The 23,259-nt window shown below is 38.9% G+C and overlaps 1 protein-coding gene across 6 annotated transcripts in view; it reads right to left on the bottom strand.

Moving 5' to 3' along the window:
• The window catches only part of Far2 (fatty acyl-CoA reductase 2), a 145,671-nt gene that overhangs the window by 101,447 nt on the left and 20,965 nt on the right, over window positions 1–23,259 (bottom strand). The window contains exon 1 of one of the 6 annotated variants that reach the window (XM_063254482.1): window positions 21,201–21,219. The exons of the other annotated variants lie outside the window; for them this stretch is intronic. The gene's annotated coding sequence lies outside the window, so the exon portion shown is untranslated. Of the gene's footprint in view, window positions 1–21,200; window positions 21,220–23,259 lie in introns of those variants that run through there. 6 annotated transcript variants of the gene reach the window in all.

Below are 23,259 nucleotides of genomic sequence, written 5' to 3'. Positions count from 1 at the left end.
GTTTCTAAGTAGGAACAGAAATGGGAAGTGAGATGTCATGTGACACAGAGGAAATCCCAGTACATCTCATGAAAGCAGGTATCATGACTATACCCTATAGTCCTGAATAGAGGGAAAATAGCAAAACATGTTTCCAAAATTCTCAGACCTGCCTGTAAGGCTTTCTAAAAATCAGATAAAAGCTGATGTTTCTTTCTGTCTTCTCTTTCTCTCCTGATACCAACATTTTTTTTTACCATAACTAAATAAGCTTTGTTTCTTTAAACTTCTTTTCCTTCTTCTAGGATCTCCAATTCTCTTTTATGCCTGTGGGATAGCATTTTTAAAATATTCCCTAGATAATCCTTGTGTCTAAGAGAGGTTGAAGACCATTAGTCTATCCCAGGCCCAAATGAAATCCTGCCTTGCCCATTATGCCTTTTGGGCCACACTGAGACGTCAGCAAGTCTTCCACCAAACCCGCTGTAGTTACAGCTATGTCCATCATTTGTACATACTCTGGGATTTGCTTACTCCATACCTCCTTTTATTAAAAATTGAGCAGTTTCCTTCTTCTTTTCCTTCCTTAAATGTTGGAGTGACCTAATTTCCCCATTAGAGAGTAAAACCATTAGGTGTCAGCAGTATCTTTGATTGCCTGAAAGGTATCCAAAGCACTGAAGCAGAGACAGTGCATGCTGTTGGTGGCAGCCATGGATGGGCTTGCTGGGAAAGCCTCTTAATCCACAGGGCGGTGCAGTGTGGCTCTCAGAGTCTTACATCTTGCACCATGAGGGTATGGGCCAATGTTTAGGAAATGTCAGCAGTTTCACAATCTACCGTAGGCTGGATGAACCAAGAATTTGTTCCAGGTAAACTCTTGTGTCACTTTTGGAATCCAATGTCTTAACTGCTCTTAGTATCAAATCTGGCAGGAGCATTACAACAATCTGAAACTCTCAAGTAAGCTACAGAAGTCACTGGGCTTCAAGGCCAAACCATCATGAAAGGCAGGCTGCTCACTCCAACTTTGGACAAAGGCAAGGACCTCAGGATCCTTAGTTGCTGGGTACAAGTCAGGCAGACAAGTGAGGAGGGACATTCTCATAGGCTGAGGACAGTCTCTCAGGACACATTTCATGGCGATCACAGCCAGGGTGTGAGTGAATGTGAGTGAGCCTTTAAGGAACTGCAACCTTATTCCACTTCTGTTCCCAGGAGACGCCACCGGTGAGATACACAGTCCAGCCTCTACTGACATTAGGAAAGCATAGCTTTTCATAATGGGCATCTGGGAGCCAGAATCCATAAAAATAAAACACCTTTTTTAAAAAAGATGAGGCAAAGCAAGAATAAGCTCTGGACCCCATTACATTGTAGCATTTACTATCTGCAGCCTCCTGCAATCAGTACTTCCTGCCACCTGAGACTTCCTGTGACACTGAGTCCTGGAGACACTAAGTCCCTTTCAGGCCTACAAAAGCTTCATATTCCTCCCCACATGGGAGAATTGCTACTATTATTTCATTCCAATTTAGGATCACATGAGGTTTTCTCCCCATGTCACAGATCTTCTGTAGCTTTGAGTAGCACCTGACTGTCTTTATCACATGCTTATCAAAACAGCCAGAGCTTAAAACACTGAGAAGATTTTAATATCCATATTTTACTCATTTCTCTTTTAATCATTAAAGCAGGAATTTTGTGCCTTCAGATCAACAGAATAGGTAGGTAGAATGTGAATTTTTAAGTAACACATCTGGAATATTAGATATTACCAGACTTGTTCTTTGCAGACCATAGAAAATAATACTGCCAAGTGTGGTGGCACACAACTACAATCTCAGCATTCAGGAGGCTGAGGCAGGAGAACTGCCTCAAGTTTGAGGCCAGCCTGGGCTACACAGTGGGTTCATGGCCACCCTAAACTACACAGTGAGACCCTATCTCAAAAACAACAACAACAACAAAGAAAATAATATTTTACTATTGCTACTTGATAAACCTCTCTCCACAGCCTGGAAGACCTTTGTAATGCTTCAGGCCTGGCCAAGCCTCAATTCCTGAATACAGTAAAACATACAAATTTCTACTACCACAACCAACTGCATTACAAGGGTGATTTTCATGGACCACAAGAAAGTAATACTTCAAAAAGTTAGGTTTCACTGAATACACAAGCGAGAATCTCAGATTGCTCCATGAAACAATATAACTGATATTTGTAATTTTTATACCATTGCTAAGAAATCTTCAGAAGATTTCTGTGAAGAAGAAAGGACCTTGTAAAAGTTCTGCTGCTCTCTTTGTCGAAAACCCACTTCCCAAAGCTGGTTCTGGCCTTCATTTTAGGTCTCAGTTTAAATGCCACTTCCCTAGGAAGTCCTGCTAAATATCCTAGGTATGAAAAATGAATTCCCGTTTTCCCCACTGTTAGATGTGTGTTAAATTTTCTTCGTTAGACTTATGGCACTTAGTCTCTGTTCCTTCTTTACAGACCTGCTGTTAGCCTCCAAGGCCAGCCACTGAGGAAGAGGGGTGACAGAAGACTGACAACTGTGGCTCTGCGGAAAGGGTTGACACTCAGACAGGTGGCTTGCAGCTGCAGTGTCCAAGTGGCAGACACAAACTACTGTCTTGTTTGCAAGTTAGGAACTGCAGCATCGCACTTAGTCTTACCACTTTGGAACTGACTGAAAAACTCTGACATATTTTCTAGCAGAATTTTCTGTAATTTGTGTGGCACTAGTGGTTATGAAAAGCCTCACAAAACTGCGCCCTTTTTTCCTACACTAAAATGCACAGTTTTTCATACAGGTAAAATAACACTGTGGAAGATGCAAATGGCTTCAGCGACTGCAGAATGGAAGACCACACAGACCTAAGGCAGCTGTAGTGACCGAGACTTTCTTGGGCGTAAGTGTAAGTGTGCAGATCCTTTGCAATATGTCAAACTTACACTAGGCTCTCTCTTGAGTAATTCATCCATGTGAACTGGAGAAGAAGAAAATTTCCCAGTGAGGAACCATTTCTTGCAAAGGATAGACAACTAGCATTAATTGCTTTCCGACCAAAATGCTAAAAGCAAAAAGTTACACCATCAGGGGGGGAGTTACTTCATTTTCACTGTGTGTGTGTGTGTGCACGCACAAGCATACTATACAGAAAGAGTGTCACACAAACCAAAGCCACAGGTTAAAGGCAAAACTTGAACAAAATGAAATTCTGCATTTTGTCTTTATAGAACATAAATTATCAAATATTGGTCCTTTCTCCAGAAATCATTTTTACAATGAACTACAAAATTTCTTATACTGCCTCGCTTCCATACAATCACAGAGTCTCATGTAAAATTTGATCAAAACAGCATCCATCTTCTGGAAAAATAGTATTAACTCTTTCTTTTATGATCCTTAGATTTACCAGGAAGCTATACCTAGAATAGGTTAGGGATCGCTACTAAAAAGTATTTATAGCTCTTGTCACACTTGTTTTTGAAGGCAAGAAAATGAATGAATCACTCAAAAAGTTATCCAAAGAGTATAAGTACTGTCAAACAATTTGTAATATGTAACGGCATGTTAAGCAGTTTACTTAAGAATGTTCATTTAAGAGTACAAGCAGTTTCTTCAGTGGTTTTGAAGAGTCTACCCCTATCTTCCAAATATACTCCAGTGACCAGGAACATCTTATTTTATTACAGAAAAAAATGTAGCCACATGGTTGTTTCTAGAAGATAGTATCAAATAACAGACTTTGGACTAAATAGATGTGCATTTGACTTTTGCCACTTGTCATCTCTCTTTTTTTTTTTATTTAAAGAAAAGGAAACAAAAAAAATACATGGAGATAAAAAAGGGTAGAAATAATACAAAATTACAGAAAAATAAACCGTAAGAAATCGTTGGTTAATAAGTTACATATTGTTATCTTAGAAATAGCTGTTCAGGTTACAAAATTAAAGTATTTAAAATGACATTCAAAAAGTGACACTGCAAACAGTTCTGCTCAATGATCAAACAAAAACTCAGTGATATGGTTATCAGTCCTACACACTTGTTTTACATCTCAAAGAGGGTAAGATTGAACATATCAAAACAGAACAAAACAGTTAAAAAAACAACTTAAAGAAATACAGATTTCAAAGCAAGTCCACTGGAGATCTTCACTGTCTATCTAACTGTCTCTAGTTTCTTACAAATAGTTGTCCCCATTTTCACCCACATTATATACATATTGCATATTATAGAACTAATCAAATCATTACAGGATGATGAAGGCTTTTTAGGTCTTCAAGATCTAACATTGGGGAAGACAATAATAACTACCATCGCATCTCTCATTCTCTTTGTGGTACCGTCCCCATCTCTACATATGCTGAAACTGAACTTAAGAGACTAGACTAATATCATTCTGATCAGTGAATAACAGTACTGCTAGAATTTATATCATAATGCTACAAAATTAGCATTGGGTTTCTTAGTGTCTCTTCTTCAGAGTATCTGTTCATTACATCTTGCATTATATAATCTGTTCCCGTACATAATTTTTTTTAAAAAACTCATGAGAATTTCTACATATATATCTATCCTCTCTGTATTATAGGGAAAAACAAATCATAACAAGACAGCAAAACAAATTCCTAGAAAAACATGCAATAGATAAGACATATAAGACCACAATATAGGTGATCTTCCATAGTTACTATGTTTTCTCTTGTTATTTTCAATAGATTCGTCCACATCATCGGCTTAATACAGTTAAACATAGTATTACCTATTTTTATAAAAACACAACTTTGAAAGCATTGTAGGATTTGAGAGCTGTTAATAATTAATACTAGTATGGATATCCTTTACATCTTGTCATCTTCAGAGTAGTTGCCTCTACTTTTAGGGTTGATACTAACAAGCATACCAAATTCAAATAAAACCAGCCAAGGCAAATCCATGGTCTTATGAATTGGATTCAATTAAGATCAGTCATAGTAAGACAATGTAAGTAATACAGGATTTCAGTTTAAGTTAATAGGAAAGTAAGGACAGTTACCATGGTATAACCTGCTATTTTTGGGTCAGATGTCTGTGACCTCAAATCTGACATGAGTGGACAGACCAGAACAAATTAAATTCAAACTAAATATGGCGAAAAGACTACTCTGTCTTTTAAATCCTGATACACTATTAACAATGACCTCTGCCTTTTTTTATAGTGCTTCAGAGCTGTCTATACTAAAGACTATAGCTTACCATCTCTGCGTCATGCCTGCTACTCCACTTTTCTGCTATAATTTGTCCACCTTATTCCCTCATTCCACTGTCTGCCCCATTCATTGAGGCCTCTCTGCCACTGTTGCTGGAATCCTGGTATTCCTTCCTCTCTTTCTCTGGACTATCCTTCAGCACTCTCTGTAGGGTTGGATTGGTGGCCATGAACTCACACAGCTCCTCCTTGTCTTGGAAGCATCTTATTTCTCCATTAATTTTGAGAGAGAATTTTGACGGGTATATGAGTCTTAGTTGCATATTATTTTCTTTCAGGACTTGGAATATTTCTCCCCATTCCCTTCTTGACTTAAGAGTCTGTGTTGATAAGTCTGTTGTTATTTTGATAATTTTCCCCACTTGTCATCTCTTAACCGTACTGCCTTGATTTATAAAGTGACACAGGATTAACAAATAATAAGATAATAAGTATAAGGTACTTGGAAGATAATAAGTATAAGGTACTTGGAAATCTGTAGAAGCTGGATGAAGGTCAATTTTTCTTTTCTTAGATTTTTACATGAAATAAACCACAAACAAAACAGTCTCCTATGTGATGCAATGTGAATTGTATACTGTTACTGAAGGGCTTGAATATTTCCTCAAAGTCATCATCACAAGCCTAGAATGGTCAGAACCATCAAAACTATTCTGGCACAGAACACTGTGGCACAGCTTCCTGTGGTGGAGGGAACATTCTAGATCTGTGCTACACAGTATGGCAGCCGCCTGAGTCTATGGTGGTGGCTGTACACCAGAAATGTGGCTAGTATAAAAGTGAAAGAGAATTTTTAGTTTTACTTCATTTTAACTAATTGAATCTTAACTTTAAAGTTAATCTAGTATCTAGTAGTTAGCAGTAAAGTTAATCATGTATCTAGTGGCCACCATACTGGACAGAGCTGTTCAGTGAACAGTGATAACTACTGCCTAGAGATAACAAAGCCAATATTCACAATTAAATAGGTGAGTAATGCTATTATGCATTATGGTTAGCCAAGTCATTCTATTATTAAAAGTCTCACTATAAAGGAAAGGTCTTTGAAAGTAAAGTTCTCCCTCCTCCCCTTTCTTCCCTTCCCTCCTTCCTTTTCCTTTCTTCTCTCCTCTCTCCCCTTCTCTCCCATCTTTTCCTCTCCTCTCCCCTCCCCTCCTCTCCCCTCTTCTCTCCTTTTTCTCCCTCTCCTCCCCTCTTGTTTTTTCCTTCTTTCCTTTCTTCTTTCTGATAGAGTTCTGCTATGTGGCACAGGCTGGCCTTTAACTCATAATCCTCCAGTCTCAGCCTCTTGAGTGCTAGAATTAAGAACATGCACCACTGTGCAGCTCCAAAGTTCTTGCTTTTTCGATATGTTTATTACATGATTTCTCATATTTACGCCCCTAACTCCAATCTGCACACAGACAATAAGGCAGAACTTAAAGAACCAGATGCTTAGATATGACTCTCTGATAAAATTTTCCTGATAAAAAGATGATGGTGTTTGACAGAGACTTTGCATTCTCTTTTTTCCTTCATTCAAATATAAAGAATGCTCACATGCATATTGTGGGAACTGTGAGGCAATCTACAAGAACTATGGGTGAAATGGCTGTGCTTCCAAAGTCTTAACAAGAAGCCTGTAAACGTTGTGTGTACTGTTCAGTCAGATCTATTGTGGCTGTCAACAGTACACGAATGAGAAAACATAAAATAGAATACCCTTAGATCCAAAACAGGAACATAGCTAACCCTATAGCAAAAGAGAAAGACAAGAAGATACAGTTGGGGTCTCTAGAGGGCAGAGGGGGTGAAGCCAGACAGTCACTGAGAACAAAGCATTTTCAAGAGGCAGGAGAGAGACAATATCCATGTTTAAGATCATTGAATACTTTCAGGCAACATCTGACATCTAAGCAGCAGTTGGTGGTGTTGACCACACTTCCTGTCTTGAAACTCTATTCTTGTTATTTCTATACCTCTTGATTATTCTTTCTTATGTGCCTGGTAGCTGCTTCCTAGTCTCCTTTCCAGCACATTTTATTCTGTTGGCTACTAGACAGGGCTAAGGAAAGCTGTATGCTGTTCAACTCCTCATGGTGCCATTTACACTGTAAGTGTCATAAACTGATCACATATTCATCAAACAACTGCTCAGCTGTGGCAGATAAGGTGTTCTCTGATCACACGAAGACACCATATGGAGCCCCCCTGTCCCATTCTGACTCTTGGGAGGGTTCCTTCAGTGTCACCCCAAGCCCCCTGTTTTCATTTGCAGTGCAGCTACTGACAATCTTATCCATACACAGCACTTCACATACTACGTATATATGTCATTTGTGGACCTGAAACTATTTCATTATCCATAGTCCAGATTTTTCTCCTGTACCACAGTCTCATATCTGATCATGTTTTCCACAGCCTGGTCCAACGTTCATGCACACCACCAATACAACACGTTAACCATATGAGTGAGCTCATCTCCCCTCTCAATTAACACTGCTGCCCTTTACCTGGTCACCAAAGCCGGAAATTGGGGAATTACCTCATCCCTCACATAGGATCTACTGCAAACCTCCAGATTCTGCCCTTGGAACCTGTTTTATGCACATTCTTACCATGTTCTCACTGTACATGCATGGACCTCCCAGTGCCCTCGTGAACAGCTGCCCACACTTTGTATGAAACTTAGTCCACTCTGCTTACATACTGCTGCCAGTGGGCTCTTGCTAACCTGAGTGCACTACCATGCTCCTCTTCTGCTGACCTTTGTCCAGCTCTTACACCTAATTAACATCATTCAGGATAAAGTCTGAGTCCCCGAGATAGTATACAGCATGGTCTATATGAGCTGGTCCTCATACTCCTTTCCATTTTTTCTGACATGTCTGTGTTTGGTCACGCATCTCCTCTGGCTTCCTTAGCAGGCCTGGCTGAGCCACATGGACCCACTTGAATATCTTTAGCGTTTTTCTCTAATGTCCATAGTTCTGTCATAGAGGACAAAGACTTTATGTAATATTAATGTTTTAAGGGTTTTTTTTTTCACTTTGCAGATTTAAAAAAACTGAAGCATAGGAATGATAAGAGGGTCTGTGATACACTGATGCCATCTACACTTCTACCTACAAGAGGAGGAACAGTCATTGACCACTTTGCCTCCCAGCAGTGTTCACCAGAGGATGCTACGGAGCTCCCAAACCTGCTTCCCTTTACACACCAAGTACCTTGAGAAGAGGACTATGGTTTTGCCTTGAACCTGGCAATCAGAATAGATGTTTGACATGTATAAAGATGAATACACAAGCCAAAGAGAAGAAAAAGGGAGGGAAAAAACCCTTCAAATGCCTCTGGATAATCATGATAGGAGGAGACTGGAAAGAAAACATGTGACATGCACGGTATCGCTAGATCCACCAGTTACTCTGCTCCTACTCATGTAGGTAGAAGTGTAGATGGCATCAGTGTTTCACAGACATCTATCATGCCTATGCTTCAGTTTGTTTAAATCTGTAAAGTGGAAAAAAACCTCCTCAAAATATTAATATTATTTAAAGTCTTTGTCCTCTTTGACAAAACTATGGACATTAGAGAAAACTACAAGTGATCTCCAGCCTTACGTAAACCATGCTTTTTCTTACATATACAGACCTGTTAGAAAGTTCAACTTATAAACTAAGCACAGTAAGATGTTAACAATAAGTGATAACAGGACAATTATTACAATGTACAGTAACGTAGTTACATGAATATGGTCTCTCTCTCTTCCACACTTTCACATACAACAATCACTCTTTCTTTTCGCGATGCTCTGAAACAGTACAGTGCTATGTGTTGGGATACAGTGTGGCAAGTGACAGTGGTCCCTCTATACAGTGATGGGAGGTTGGGACAGCTCATCTGCTTCTCAGTGACTAGCTGGGAGCTGGACATAGCGTGGAAATGAGGGAAGACTTGCACGCAGGTGGGACACTGTGAGATTTCATCCTGCTACTCAAAATTGTATGCAATCTACTATTAAATACTTGCTTTTTTCCCCAAGAACTTTCCATTTAACATTTTCAGACAGTAGCTGCCCATGGGTGAATCACAGAGAGTAAAATGGCAAGCATAGGTGAGGAAGCCAGTATTTAAGCAAAGTATAAGGTGAATGTTCACATTTTTAAAAAATTACTACAGTAAAAGACACAATGCCACTAATCCCCCTCAAAATCCCCTCCTGGCCACTTTCTGAAGCAGTTCTAGAAGCCTTCTTTCATGTTTTTAGGAAGGATGATCAAAAACATGGTGAATGCTGCTGCCAAGGGCTGCCCAGTGGAAATACAGACTTGTAAATGCATTACCCATATTGTGTTCTCCACCACTTTACTCAGAATCTAGAACTTTGCAACTGCTGACTTTTCTCCAAAGTCAAAATGACTGTGAAGGTAAATGTTTGAAATGATTCAGGACATTGAGGCAACCACAATAGAACAACTACAGACACTTGACACTCATAAAAGGGGACTTCCAGAATTGCTTCAGAAAGTGACTAGTATGAGCTGGACACAACTGTAATCCCAGCACTTGGGAGGCTGAAACAGGAGGATTGACACGAGTGGCGGGCCAGCCTGGACTATATTGTGAGACGCTACCTCAAAAACAGTGGTACGAAGGAAAGTGACAAGAATGATGTAAAAAGTTTGATTAAAGCAGGGGTGGTATCTTTGGGGGTTTTAATGGTACTATGTCTTTTACTGCAATAACTTTAAAAAAAAATGTAAGCCTTCACCATATTTTTTGATTATCCTTGACCATTTAATATCATCATTAAACTACCAGTCATTTTCTGTATGTACAAAACTATGGGTAATTAATCTTTGGGTTTAAAGATTTTTTGCACAAATTTGAAATTTTCTGTTTCTTAAGTTCACGTATCTGAGGTATGTCTGTTCAGTGACCGTGATCAATGCATCTATAATGGATACTACAATTCTTAAACCATCATCAAGAGTTTTGGAAAAGTCAACACTCCACACTATTTATTTGGCATAAAATTAAACCATAAGTCCACCAACTTCATTTTTAATAATTGCAAGCACAGATATTTTAAAATGTAATTAAAGTTGTTAAAGGTATGGTTTAACAGCTTACTGACTGTTTGTTTTGGTTCTCATTTCTTCTCCTGTTGTGTTAGGCATTCAGGAAGTGCTTAATAAACACCTCAGGAAATTAGCTAACCTTCCTAAGTCTCAGTTTATCACCAGTGAAATGGGTTTGATGTTCCTATGATAAACCTGGTAGAGGACTGTGCCATACATATTAAAAGTTGCTAGTATTATATTTCTCATCCTTGTGAACTTTGGTAAAAAGGCCTTTTTATTCGAAACATAGTCCTACAAATATGACAGTGTATCTAACACTTCAAGTAAATGGAATATTAAATGAGTAACAAGATGCAAAGGCAGATTCTGAGATAAACTGAAAATCCTATATGAACATAGCCAGTCAATAATAAAAAATGACTCTGGTAAGTACTAAGCTATGCAAAAGAACTCCTGCCTTCTGGAATATGTGTTTTCCTACCGAGCAGCCTAACGTTAGTGCTGAATGGCCCTACATACATTTGGGGCTAAGGAGAAAGGTCGCTTCATGTGAATGTTCTCTCCACATATGTATCCAGTAATCCTGAGAGATCTATGAGTGCAAAAGATTGAGATCCACCACCTCACCTGGATGGCTGCAGTCACAGAATTTACTTTGTTCTTCTACTTATAAAGAGATTCAAAAATAAACACTTTCAAATAGGCCTGTTAAGCAAAGGGTTTTTTTTTTCCTCCAGACCTTCCTTGCTATTCTGAGGTGTTTTTCAAGCATTTTCTAAATTTTTTCTCCTTTCCTCTGAGCATATTCTTTTGTTCTGTTCTCAGCAGAGATACAGGATAGCTGGTCACAGCCGTTGTGAACTGATCTCAACTCTGCTGCTTTATTCTTCACACATCAAATGCAGTCATTGTTTCTAAAATTCTTCTATGCTCTAACCTATATTCCACCACATACACAGTATTTCCCTGAGAGAGGTGTTCTGCCAATAAGAAAGCACCAAGAGATGGGAGCGGGAGGAAAAGAATTCAGATATGCTGTGTGCAGGTTCCAGCTCCCCACAACAGATACGATCATTGTGTACCACAAACATGTGCCAATAAAAATGAAAATAAAAAAACTGGGTTAATGTTCTACAATATGTAGGGTGAGAAAGCACAAGTATTAGGAGGAAGATTCACTATCATTGGTTTATTTAAAAATTGCAAGTGGCTGTATACAGGTGACAAATACAGTTAATGTAGAGCATTCTGCAAAAAAGTGCCTAATTATGCCCACACTGGAGAAAATTTACTGACCGCAGAAATCACCTAAAAAGATGTGTTGAGTCCCAGGCTGAAGTTCAAAAGACATTGAATCAAATAATATATTAAGAGTCTCTAATGTCATAAGGTTTTTCAAGAAAAAGCCTCACGAACAAAGATAGACAATAAAAATATATAGTTTTTCTTTCTTAACAGTGATCAAAAAGGAGATAAGCCTGGTTTTCGGGAAGCCAGCCAAGCTTGTTAGGCATGACAGAGACTCCACTTAGACTTTGGCATACCTCATAGAAACCATATCAAAAGCATTGTCTGCACTTTCCCTCTATTCTGTATTAATGAAATGATCTTTCTCTTACAAACCTGAAGACTCAATGTACTGAACTGACTCCACGTTGTGAAATTTGACTGAGACGTCTTGTAAGCCTCATCCTTTGCTTCCCTTTTCTTGTGTCTGGCAGTCTGGTGGGAGGCTGGGTGTTCTCTGTGTCCCTTGCAATAGGTTCATATCATGCACCACAACCTCTTCCAGGCCCCATCCCCGAAGCACCCCAGAAATGCAGGCCACTCTCCCTTCTGCCTTCCGCAGCACTCTGAACCTTCTCAAGTCTGCTGGAGAAGCCCCTTTTGCTCTCCCAGAAAGCCTCAGTAGAGAAGTAGTAAACCCCCAATTCTCTAGATATGTTGTGGCATCATTAACCTGTAAACCCAAACCAAATTTTGTATGGCAGTTCATTCCCACTCCACAGATGGTCTGCAAATCCCAAAGAAAATGCTATTGGAAGGAACAGCTTGCAAATGAGGACACACGCATTTCAGTACCTGGTAAAAATTCTGTACCTAGTAAAACTTAACAAAGTGGGATTCTACTTTTAAAATCATTTTTTTCATAAGTTTGTATACTAGGACTCAATACCATCAATTCAATTAGTGTTAAACCAATAGGAAGACTGAATCCATAACCCAAAAAGTTGAAGACTTGTCTTGGGAACTGGTAACCCCTTCTCTTTTCCATTGGGAAGAACCACTCTGTTTCTCTAGGAAATAATACTCCATTTGAAGTGACAGTTGTACATGAGAGAAAGCAAACTCAAGATGCCTGCATAGGGCAATGATTAACTTACATGGAGAGGGTGAGGGGAAACAGATGTGCAAGCTTTTGTTATAACCCAGAATAACCCGGCTATGTGACACTGTCTATTAAAACACTGCACTATGCTTTAAAATGGTGTGTTAGCCATCCATTAAAATGCATCTAATCTAGAGCTCAGACTCATTCAATGCTGGTGGAGATGTGGAGCAACAGGAATTCATTGCTGGTGGAAATTATCAATGGTAAAGCACATCGAATAACAGTTTGGTGGTTTCTTACAAAACTAGATATACTCTTACTATGTAATTTGGCAATCATGTTCCTTGGTAGTTACTCAATAGAGTTAGAAACCTATGTCTGCACAGAACTTCACAAAAATGCTTATAGCAGCTTTACTCATAACTGACAAAATTTGAGGGCAACCACGTGGTAGGAGAACAGACAAACTGGTGCACCTGAACAATGGAATGTAACTCAACACTACAAGAGAGCAGCTGACATGGAGAAAATAAACCAGCATTACTAAGTGAAAGCATCAATCTGAAAAGGCTGCACAATGTATGATTTCATGCAAGGGACCCTTGAAAAGGCAAAATCACAGAGGCAGTAAAAAGTTCAGTGTTTGCCATGAATTACGATGGAGACATGAACAGAGGAGTTTTAGGACAGTGAAACTAACCTGCATGACTAGAATGGTGGCTATGGGTCAGTACATACTTGTCCAAACTTATGGAATGCAAAATGGCAGTAGTGAACCCCAAGTGAACCATGGGCTTTGCATGGTGAGGATATGTCAGGGGAGGAGCTGGCTCAGCTGACACCCTCTCTGATGGAGCATGTGGACACTAGAAGTCATATGTGTGTGCATATTAGAGCCAATCTAGCAACCTGCTGTACTTTCTACTCAATTTAGTGATAAAATTAAAACTGCTCTAAAAAAATCAAGACAGTTTAAAAAAAACAAGTACTCCAAGGTCAACTTATGATCCTCTGCTATAAATGCTAAGGCCGAAACACCTACACAGCTTGAAGCATAAGAATATTGACCACGTTGTTAACTGAAAAGAACATTCTTTCTTTTTGAAATGTATAAACTATATAAGTCAATGCCCACAGTCCTGGAGCCTTAGAGGTCCAATAGCAAGGTATCAGCAGATTCAGTGCTTCAAAGAGTTCACTTCCTGGTTTCCTTCTCAAGAACCAAAAAGAAATCTCTCGATACTTTCTATGTAGAACCTAACACACATTTGTATATAAATGCAAAAATAGTGTTACTAAAGAAATAAGGTATTTGTTTTGACTTTCTCTTGTGCTTTCCATTTCCTCTTTCATTTTATGTTGACCAGAATGTCATTTCATTAACTGCTATAAAAATTGTTGATCAATTAATAAACTTCTCCCCTTAAATAAATCTAGACATAGTGGTGATGTTGGCATTTATGCAGCAGTGCAGTATTTTACGGAAACTCTGAGCTATTTGATAAATATATATTATTTGCTAAGCAAGAAATATGAAAGCACATAGCACTATATTTAAAGATGGCCAAGGTTTTGGAATTACCCAAAAGTAGGTCCAAAGACTGGTCTAAATAAGAGACTTGAGAAAGTTGGTTACCATTATAATTCACACAGAAACTACACAGGATTAAACACTGTTGCATAAAGAGCACTCATCACGGTTCCCAGCATACAGAAGGTACCTAACAGAAGTTCACCCCAAGTTCATCCCCATTGATCCTTTGGGTTTCAGTAGTCTGAAGCCTTGAGAGGGCTTCACAAGCTTGATAGTTCAGGTTTATTCAGAATATTCAAATTGGCAAAATCTAAAAAGCAATTTAATTTATTTCATTTGTGGAGGGATACAACAGAAAGACAGAGAAAATGAGGCACTACAGGGGTTTATTCATGCATTTTTTAAATGTGAGGTGAGGGAGCAGGCAAGAAGGTTAGGGAATAACTGATGACTGAGACTGCTCACCCACACTGCTGGTGGGCCCCTGTTCTCATGCTCTCTGAAAGCCACAGAAAATGTAATCTGCATGCAGCCCTAGCCAAAGCCCTAATCAACCAACACAAGTAGTCAGGTAACTGACTTCCTGATAAATAAAGAATCTACTATTTACTTTAAAGGGGCAGTAATCTCTGAGAATTTGTTACCTATCTTTGAAAAGTAGGTTTCCAAGTTAATTTCCTGAAAGCAAACTCAGATGGTAGGAGTGGATTAGACATTGAAAGGAAGGAAGCTGTCTGCTATCCATTTCTCAAACAATCTTTAGTGCCAGTTACTTCCCCTTGAAAGTCTAAAACTCACAACACATGTACGCATCAGCCTGTTAATGCAGTGTTACACCTGAACCTGTAAATGTAATGAAGGTCAGATTTCAGCCACAGTCCCTACAGCAATCATAGCACGGCACTCAGACTTCCACAGTAACCATTTGTGGAGCAGGCAGTAGCCCCAGCCAGAAAATGTCCTGCAGTAGCTCCAGACTTGCAGGCCTGTTAAATAACAATTTGGGTTATTATGCTGATTTTGCTTTTGGTGTATTAACAAATACCTGTATTCGCACACCATATTGGACTTGTGTCACTGAAAGAAAAGCTCTTCAACCTGGCTAAGCTGCTTTAGTGACACTGGCCGAATAGAACCTGGCAACTATCTACTTTAGCTTGGAGCTAAATATTTCCTTATATTTTCATGGAGAAACATTTGTCACAAATCCTTCCTGGTGAATTGGAAGGCTGTCTTTACACTGTGGGGCAAATTCAGGAGTGTTTATCTCTAAGCAAATGAAAATAAGAGGGAAATATATAAAAAACAATGGCCAAAAGCCAGAAGGTTAAAGCTGAAGTGAAGTTTCATGGAACTATTAAATTTTTTAAAAACTACTTTTAAAGCAGAAGTATAAATGATAGTATAATACACTAAGCAGGAGAACTAGACAGATGACAAATATAGTTTCACAGACAAAAATTAGTGAAACTTGAATCTGTCTTCTTTGTAGTAAAAGGTCAGTCTAAGAACTCAACATTAAGCCAGAATTACAAGGGGTGATTAAGCTGCCAGTTTATATAAAGTCAAGTGGGTGATTGTGGCATATTCAGGACAAGGGCCAGCAAAGTACTGCCCACGGCCCAAAGCCAGCCCACGGTCCGCTGCTGCAAATTAAGCCTAACTGGCACACAGACATATCACTTTGGCTGCTTCCGTGACAAAGGTAAACAGCTGTGGCAGAGAACATACTGGGCTGGCAGGGCCTAAAATATTACAATCTGAGTCTCCATAGAAAACTAAGCAAAAAACTGGACAAAGTGAATGTACACTATGCTCACTGTCCACAACTCTCTATTTCACTTGAGAGGAAAGGCACGCACAGACACACACGTGCTAGAGAATACTACTGTAACCTTTTTTCAGGGCACAGTTACTAAATCCCAGCTAAACCTGGATGCCTCCTCCTTCAAACTTAGCAGGCAAGAAGATATCACTGCTGCTTTTTCATAATGTAAACTGCAGATGTTTACACCGAATCCACTTTAAAATCTATCTTGTTGATTTTAAAGACTTTAAATTCAACTGTCCTATATTTGAAATCTAAATAAAGCATTTATAAACTAAATACACATTTTTAAACTTTAAGCATACTTTAATTGAAAGGAAATTAAAAATAAAAGATTTATGAAAAAATAATTACATAATAACCCAGGTAAAATGTTAGGTAGTAATCAAACTCTAAATAGAAAAAAATTATTTTATACAGCGTGAAAGAATGCCAGAAGGAGCTCAGTAAGATGCAAAGTTGATCTGTAAAAATGGGTAAGTCTTAAAGTACTTCTATTATTGGAGGAAATATAACTTGTATGTACCTATGAATGGAAGTTTAGCAAGGAAAATGCAGGCAAATTCTCTCTTTCTCTTCTCTCTCTCTCTCTCTAACTCTGAGCTGTAGAAAAACTAAACCACATAAAATTTTGACAAGAAAGTATGAAAATTTCTGTTCAGGTACTATCCTGAATGAATAATGAAAAAAATTATGGCAGATGGCAAAGACTTTACATATTTTTCAGAAAAAACTCAAGCCTATAGTTATAAAATGATCAGTTTAGCATTATTACCAAAAAACATAAATGAATCACTAAAAGTCAATTTGAAACTGTGGCTCAGAAGATCAGAAGATACAAAAAATCATAGCAAATCTCATTTTTATCTATGACAGTGACAAGAATAGCAAATAGGGTCAACTGAGGTCTTTTACCCACTTCTTGTGATATGAATCTGTGACACATGGAGCTCTGGGTGCCACCTCATGGGGCCCCTAGTCGCAGCTGGCTGATGTGCACTTGAAGTGGGCAGTATGAATTGAGGTGCATTGCTTAGTGTGAATACGTACCATATTTTAAAAACTTAGCACCAAAAGCCCCATGAAATATATAACTAATGATTTTATATTAATTACATAGGAAAATGTCATTGTTAATATGCAAGGTTAAGTAAAACACATCTGGCAAATGCCTAAACTTTAAAAAAAAAAACTCATTACAATAAAGAATGCATTACCAACAAAAATAGAATAAGTGTGTCTGGAGTGAGGTAGAATGCTTTGACTATTTTGAGGTTGATTAATAGCAATGTGCCTTTAACTGTAATATATTTTAAAATATTAACATTCGTTGTATTTTCTGATCACCATGTTAATCAAACACTGAAGGCATTTTCTGCCAAATAAAAGCATTATTTGGCAGTGTCCTCATCTACTTTATTCACTGGATCTGGCACCATGCAACTTCTGGCTCTTGCCCAGAGTTTTCAAAATGGCCAAGAAAAGTCAATGTCTCGAGTCAGGATATGAAGGTAGTCAGGACAGTGACACTAAATGTACTCATCAAATAGGACGCCCAGTGCAGCTTCAGATAGAGCAGAGTAATGGGCAAGTGTGTTTAAAGCAAGGGGGGAATTAGGGGTATTAATGACAGTGTGTCCAACATGGAGGTCCACAAACCAACACTGACCTCACAGCAAGAGGCAAGGGGCCAGCCATGGAGCATGGCTTCCTCTGTATTTACAGCTGCTGCTCGCTATTTGCATTACTGCTTGAGTTTCACTTCCTGAAATATCCGGGGCGAGATTAGGCTCTGAGAGGAGCAGGAACCTTAACACTGAGCTGTGCACTTGAGTGATCAAGCTTGTGAGCTCCTTATGAGAATATGATGCCTGACAATCGGAAGTGGAGCTGAGGCAGCAATGCTAGCAATGGAGACAGGCTGTAAATACAGAAGCACATAAGCAGAGAAGCTGACAGTACAGAGAGCATAATAAACCAATTGTTTGCAGACTCATATCAAAAACCTGACACTGAGTAGCAAGTAGCAATTAAACTGTGTCTGGTGGCAGGCTTTATTGTGGAGAGTAAATTGATATATTCAACCTTAACCTGCCTCTGGCGGCAGCTTTAAGTCAAAATCCAGTGTGTATTTTAGTCTGCACACAGCCATCCCATATATTTTATTTTACCACTTCTATTCGTATCTCTTTCCTGAACTGTGCTTTTATCTCAGTCATAACTTTGGTAAGCCCACAAGCTAATCAAAATCAAAATAAGTAAAAAATAAACTTTATCAAAGAGTTTTCTTGAAAAAGGGGAAAGAACCAATGACGAGACTGCAGACAAATCTAAGGCTGCTAAAATATAATGCTGCATTTAAAAGAAAATATCAAGAGTACTATTTCAATACAGGCTTATTACAACAGGGGATTCACATTTTCCAAGTCTGCTTTGTATTAATATGTGTTGACAGCTATTCAATGAAGTCATGAAACCTTTGAATGCTTCAACACATGGAGACCAAGCACCGTGCATTAAAAGACAAGGCTTTGGGGTTTTTCAAAGGGAAAAAACAACATAAACACAAGCAGTTATTGAAGGCCACCACTTCATCAAATGTGTCTACACTGACAGGGCATCACCACATTGCTAAAGCCAAGAATTCCTTTACATTTGGTGAAAAGTTGATCTTGCTTGCTGTTAAGGATATTTACAAGTACTTCTAGGAGAGGCTATGGTTGTAAAGTAGCACAGATTACATATCAGGACAACTGAATTGGTCATTTGGTATCAGTATATGCACAGAGAAATGAAACAGATGCTACGACTGAACAGCTTTCTGTTTTTATTACTCAAAGAGGTCACTTCTGAATGTGTTTATTTACTGTATCACTCGGAGAGAATACTGGCTACCCCCCAAATATGTCACCTGACACTATTTTTCAAAACGTAATTAACATTATCAATCACATTAAAAGTACCAGCTCTTAACTCCTGTCTGTTCACGCACCTCTGTGAGGAGATGGACACAGAGCACATACACACAAGGGAAACAGCTTTCTAAAGGGAGATCACTGGCCAGAGTTACTGAGTTTTGTCAGTCACTCTAAAGATTTTTGGTTTTTAGAGAAATGGTTACCACTGGCAGCACATTTCTGGGACACAGAAGTTGTAAAATTTGCTTGTGTGACATAGTCAACCTTATCAATAAACTCAATAACGATAATGATAACTGTGTTCAGACTAGCAGATAAAGTGGCTGCCTTCAAAGTCAAACTGGGATTATTTGGCACTGATTTTTTTGACATGTTTCTAACACTAGTAGAAATTTTAAAAAATGTGAGTTGAGGCCTTCTGTCTCCCAGCTGGTGCATGATCACCTCTCTTAGCTTTCCAAAGAGTTTGAGCATTATTTCTCAGCTATAAAAAACTCTGAACTAAGAAGGATTGGATCTGCAACTTGTTTGTGAATAAGCCAAGAGAATCAACTATGTCCATGCTAGAAAAGGATCAGCTGCTTGAGATCACAAATGACAGTGGCCTTAAAAATGTGTTTGAGAGTTCAAATCTCCATATGTTCTGGATTAAAGTCAAAGCAAAATATCTTGTGATTGCCACAAAAACACTGAAAGCCCTGATTCTATTTCCAACACTCTATCTTTATGAAGCAGGATTTTCTGCAGTGACAGCAATAAAAAAAAATTACAGAATAAGCTGGCCATAAGCAACACATTTTGAGTGTCATGGTCTCCCAAGACCCCAGATGAGACCATCTAATTGCAGAAAACCAAGCTCAGGGTTCCTACTGATTCTGCATTACAGTGAGCTACACAGTTATTTCAGTATATATTGTGCTGCAATAATAGAAATAAAGTCAACAATAAAGTAATGAGACTAAATCATCCTAAAACCAGCCCTGCATATTTGTGGAAAACTTACCTTCCATGAAAACAGTCCCTAATGGCAAAAAATTCAGGGACTACTATTTTACTATAATAAATTTTTAAAAATTCAAACATTCATCATATTTGTATCATACCTTACATTATTAATTACTGAACTATTACAACTAATATAACTATTACAATTACTGAACTATGACAATTACAATGTGACTTAACAAACCATTCCTATCTGATAGCACAATCTGAAATGCAGACTGCTGCTAAATGCAGAAGCGTGTGGGAAAATCTCCTGCCTACGGAAGCATTAATTTCTCCTTTTATGATAGGTTGGAGAGCAACAGGTTGAAGGTAGATAGGCAGGAGGGGGCAGGGAAATTCTTTGTTGGGCAGGTGTTTCCCTCCACTTCAGGGTGTTTAGCAATTCTAGTTCCTGCCCCTGATGCTTCCTACCTCTGTCATAACAACTCAAACATACCCTCCATGTACCTCCAAATGCTCCTGAGATACATATAAAAACACTGGGCCAGAAGGTACCTAACACCCTTTACAGTACTGGATTTTTATGATTCTACAATGTGATTTTTATAAAACTCTTCATTTTATGAGAACTATTTATGGATCCATTTATGCAATGTCTGCCAGTCTGCTTGAGGACTGAGTTACAAAATCATTCTCGTGTTTACCCTGTAATCATTTTAAGTTTGTAGAAAGTTAAATTTTCTAACATTCTAGCATTTATCACCTCCTTTTTAATTGTATTCATTAGTACCTATGTCTGTGTTTGGAATAGGGTCCTAAGTTCTGATAGTTTCTTAGACAAACACTATTCTTCCATAACTCAGGAATGATAGATACCGGTGAAATAAAAGGAGCCAGCTAAAGGGATAATTTTCTCGATTGAGTTAAAACATGGCACTATTTTATATTAGTGAGTATGGTGGTGGAATACAACATTCAACCAACTGCTTCCTGCCTTTGTGTAGTGTAAAACTTCCTAGATTTAAATTCAATTATCCAAATTACATAGAATTCTTTCAGGACTGGGAATTATGTCTTCCTAGGGGTCATAATTACATTTTAAAATAACTGTATGACATCATACACATTTTAAAATTTAGATATTGAGAAAACCATACAGAGCAGACATTGTCTCCAGTTAAAAGGAAAACAGAGTTTAAAGAGGTTTGCAATCACTAACTGACCTTTGAACCTAGAACTTCAACTGACCTGACACCTGGCTGATGGTTTTTGTAACCGTGTCTTTCTTGGCATGATCCGGTTCGGGTTCCCACAGACACTGACCTTGGGAACTGACCTGCAGGCACGCCTTGGGTGTTGCAGCGTGGCAGAGCAGGAACCGCATCCAGAAGGAGTCAGCACACTGAGGGGGCGCAGCGTGTGCATCGGAAAACTCCGCTGTGGTGTGCGGCCCATGCGTCTCCCTACTTCACACTCGGGAACTCAGCGGTGGTGGTGCAGCCCACGCCTCTCCCCACTTCACATTCAGGAAGCTCAGCGTGAAACTGCAAGCGAGGAGATAAGGCCTCCCAACGAAACACTAAGCTAAAATGAGGTCTTTAGAGCAGTTCTCCTCCGGTGTGACTGTGTCCTGATATGGAGAGGATACGGACACCACACCACGATGACCATAGAGAAACAATCATGCGAGTACACAGCGAGGGGCCTGGCAGGGAAGTCGCAGAGGAAACCTTGTCTGCTGATGTATTGACCTCGAACCTTTGGCCCCCAGACTGTGACAAAACACACTTCTGTTGTTCAGCCACTCAGTCTGCAGGGTTTGTCTCCGTCCTTCCTGCCCAACCAGCAGCTGGGCTCCACCCTTTGTACTTCCGGGTCACGGTCGCTGGTGAGCGGAAGCCTCCGCAGCCGTCCTCACTGCTTCCCGTTCTTTTTTTTTTTTTTTTTTTTTTTTTTTTTTTTGTCTTTTTCGTTTTTTTTATCGGTACCAGGGATCGAACTCACGACTGCCTGCTTGCAAGGCAGGCGCGTATGCCGCTGAGCTAAATCCCCAGCCCCCTGCTTCCTGTTCTTGCCCTCCACGCTTCATCGGGGTTCCAGCACCACAGTCACAGCTACAGGGAGACAGCGGCACAGTTTCCACCAGAAAGCAGGCCTGAGGACAGTCTAAGACAGTCCAGGATTCAGACTCCAGCTCGGATTATGTAAACAGCTTTTCAGAAACTGCACTAGAATTCAAAACTGGAAGGGTTGGATTGAATGGTGTCGAATAGATTTTAATTTAAAAATGCATGTGGAGTAAAATTTCAGAGAATCAAAAGCCATCAGTTACAGCTAAAGATTTACAATTAAAGCCAATTCTTCAAGAAGAGTATTACACAGTAGCCATATCTTGATGTCATTAAGAAAAGACAAAGAACAGAGGAGGTAGGAGTGTGCAAGGAGTTGTGCAAGTTCGTCCGGCTTCATTACCCGAGCGGTATTAGATGGCATGGTGGGTCACAGAACAGAGACAACATGCTACAAGAAAAATGTACTGCTCCACCCTCTGTAGGAGTAACAGAATTTGGAAAGCTACTAAATGACAGAGCAAATGGAGATACTGAAAAGGAGCAAAAAGTGAACACTAAAAAGACCTTTAAACACACTTGGAGGGAAATCTTGTGAAACTTGGAGAACAAAGATCAATAACAGTACTGTAACGTCTGTAGAGATATCTACTGTATTTGGATCCCTTGATTCCTATTTCTGTAAATAATTTAACCAAGAATTTTAAAAGCCAGAGAGATTTAACTGACAAATGCAGAGGGTCAAAATGAGATAAAAAATGCCACTAAAGATTTAAAAACTTCCTAAGAAAGTTAAAGGATGATATGATGGATGAACCTTTCCCTGGGTTCTTAGGGGCCAGCTTATGTAATTTATCATGGTGAAAGTAATTTGGAAGAAGGCAATTCTTAGTCTCAGAGTGATGTGTAAGAATCTATTGGCAAATTAACTTGTTACTTTTCAGTATTTGCATTTGCTATAATTTAACTTGCCTACCACTTCTTTAAACCGTGTCCTAATGTCTCCCCAAACTACAGACTCAAATTAACTTATGTGGCCTAGATAATTATCTGTCAATGGAATTATATAAGATCTTTTACAAAGGGGGAAAATAGACCACTTGGAGTTTTTTTTTTTTTTTTAAATTCCTGTGTTGAAATATAGAGATAAATAGCAAGGTGAACGTCTTACGTCATACGATGAACCATTTTAAAGTGTACAATTAAATTAATTCACTGGCATTTAACACATTCACAGTGGCATACAACTATGGTTTAAATCTGTTAATATTTGAACTTGAAACTTATCTTTACCATTTTTAAATTTCTTCATAAAATAAGATTTTA

This window comes from Cavia porcellus, unplaced genomic scaffold (assembly GCF_034190915.1).
Source record: "Cavia porcellus strain 051 isolate PalLab524CR breed Dunkin Hartley unplaced genomic scaffold, mCavPor4.1 scaffold_8, whole genome shotgun sequence".
NCBI classification, from domain to species: Eukaryota; Metazoa; Chordata; class Mammalia; order Rodentia; family Caviidae; genus Cavia; species Cavia porcellus.
This window is presented reverse-complemented; position numbering and strand designations above follow the sequence as displayed.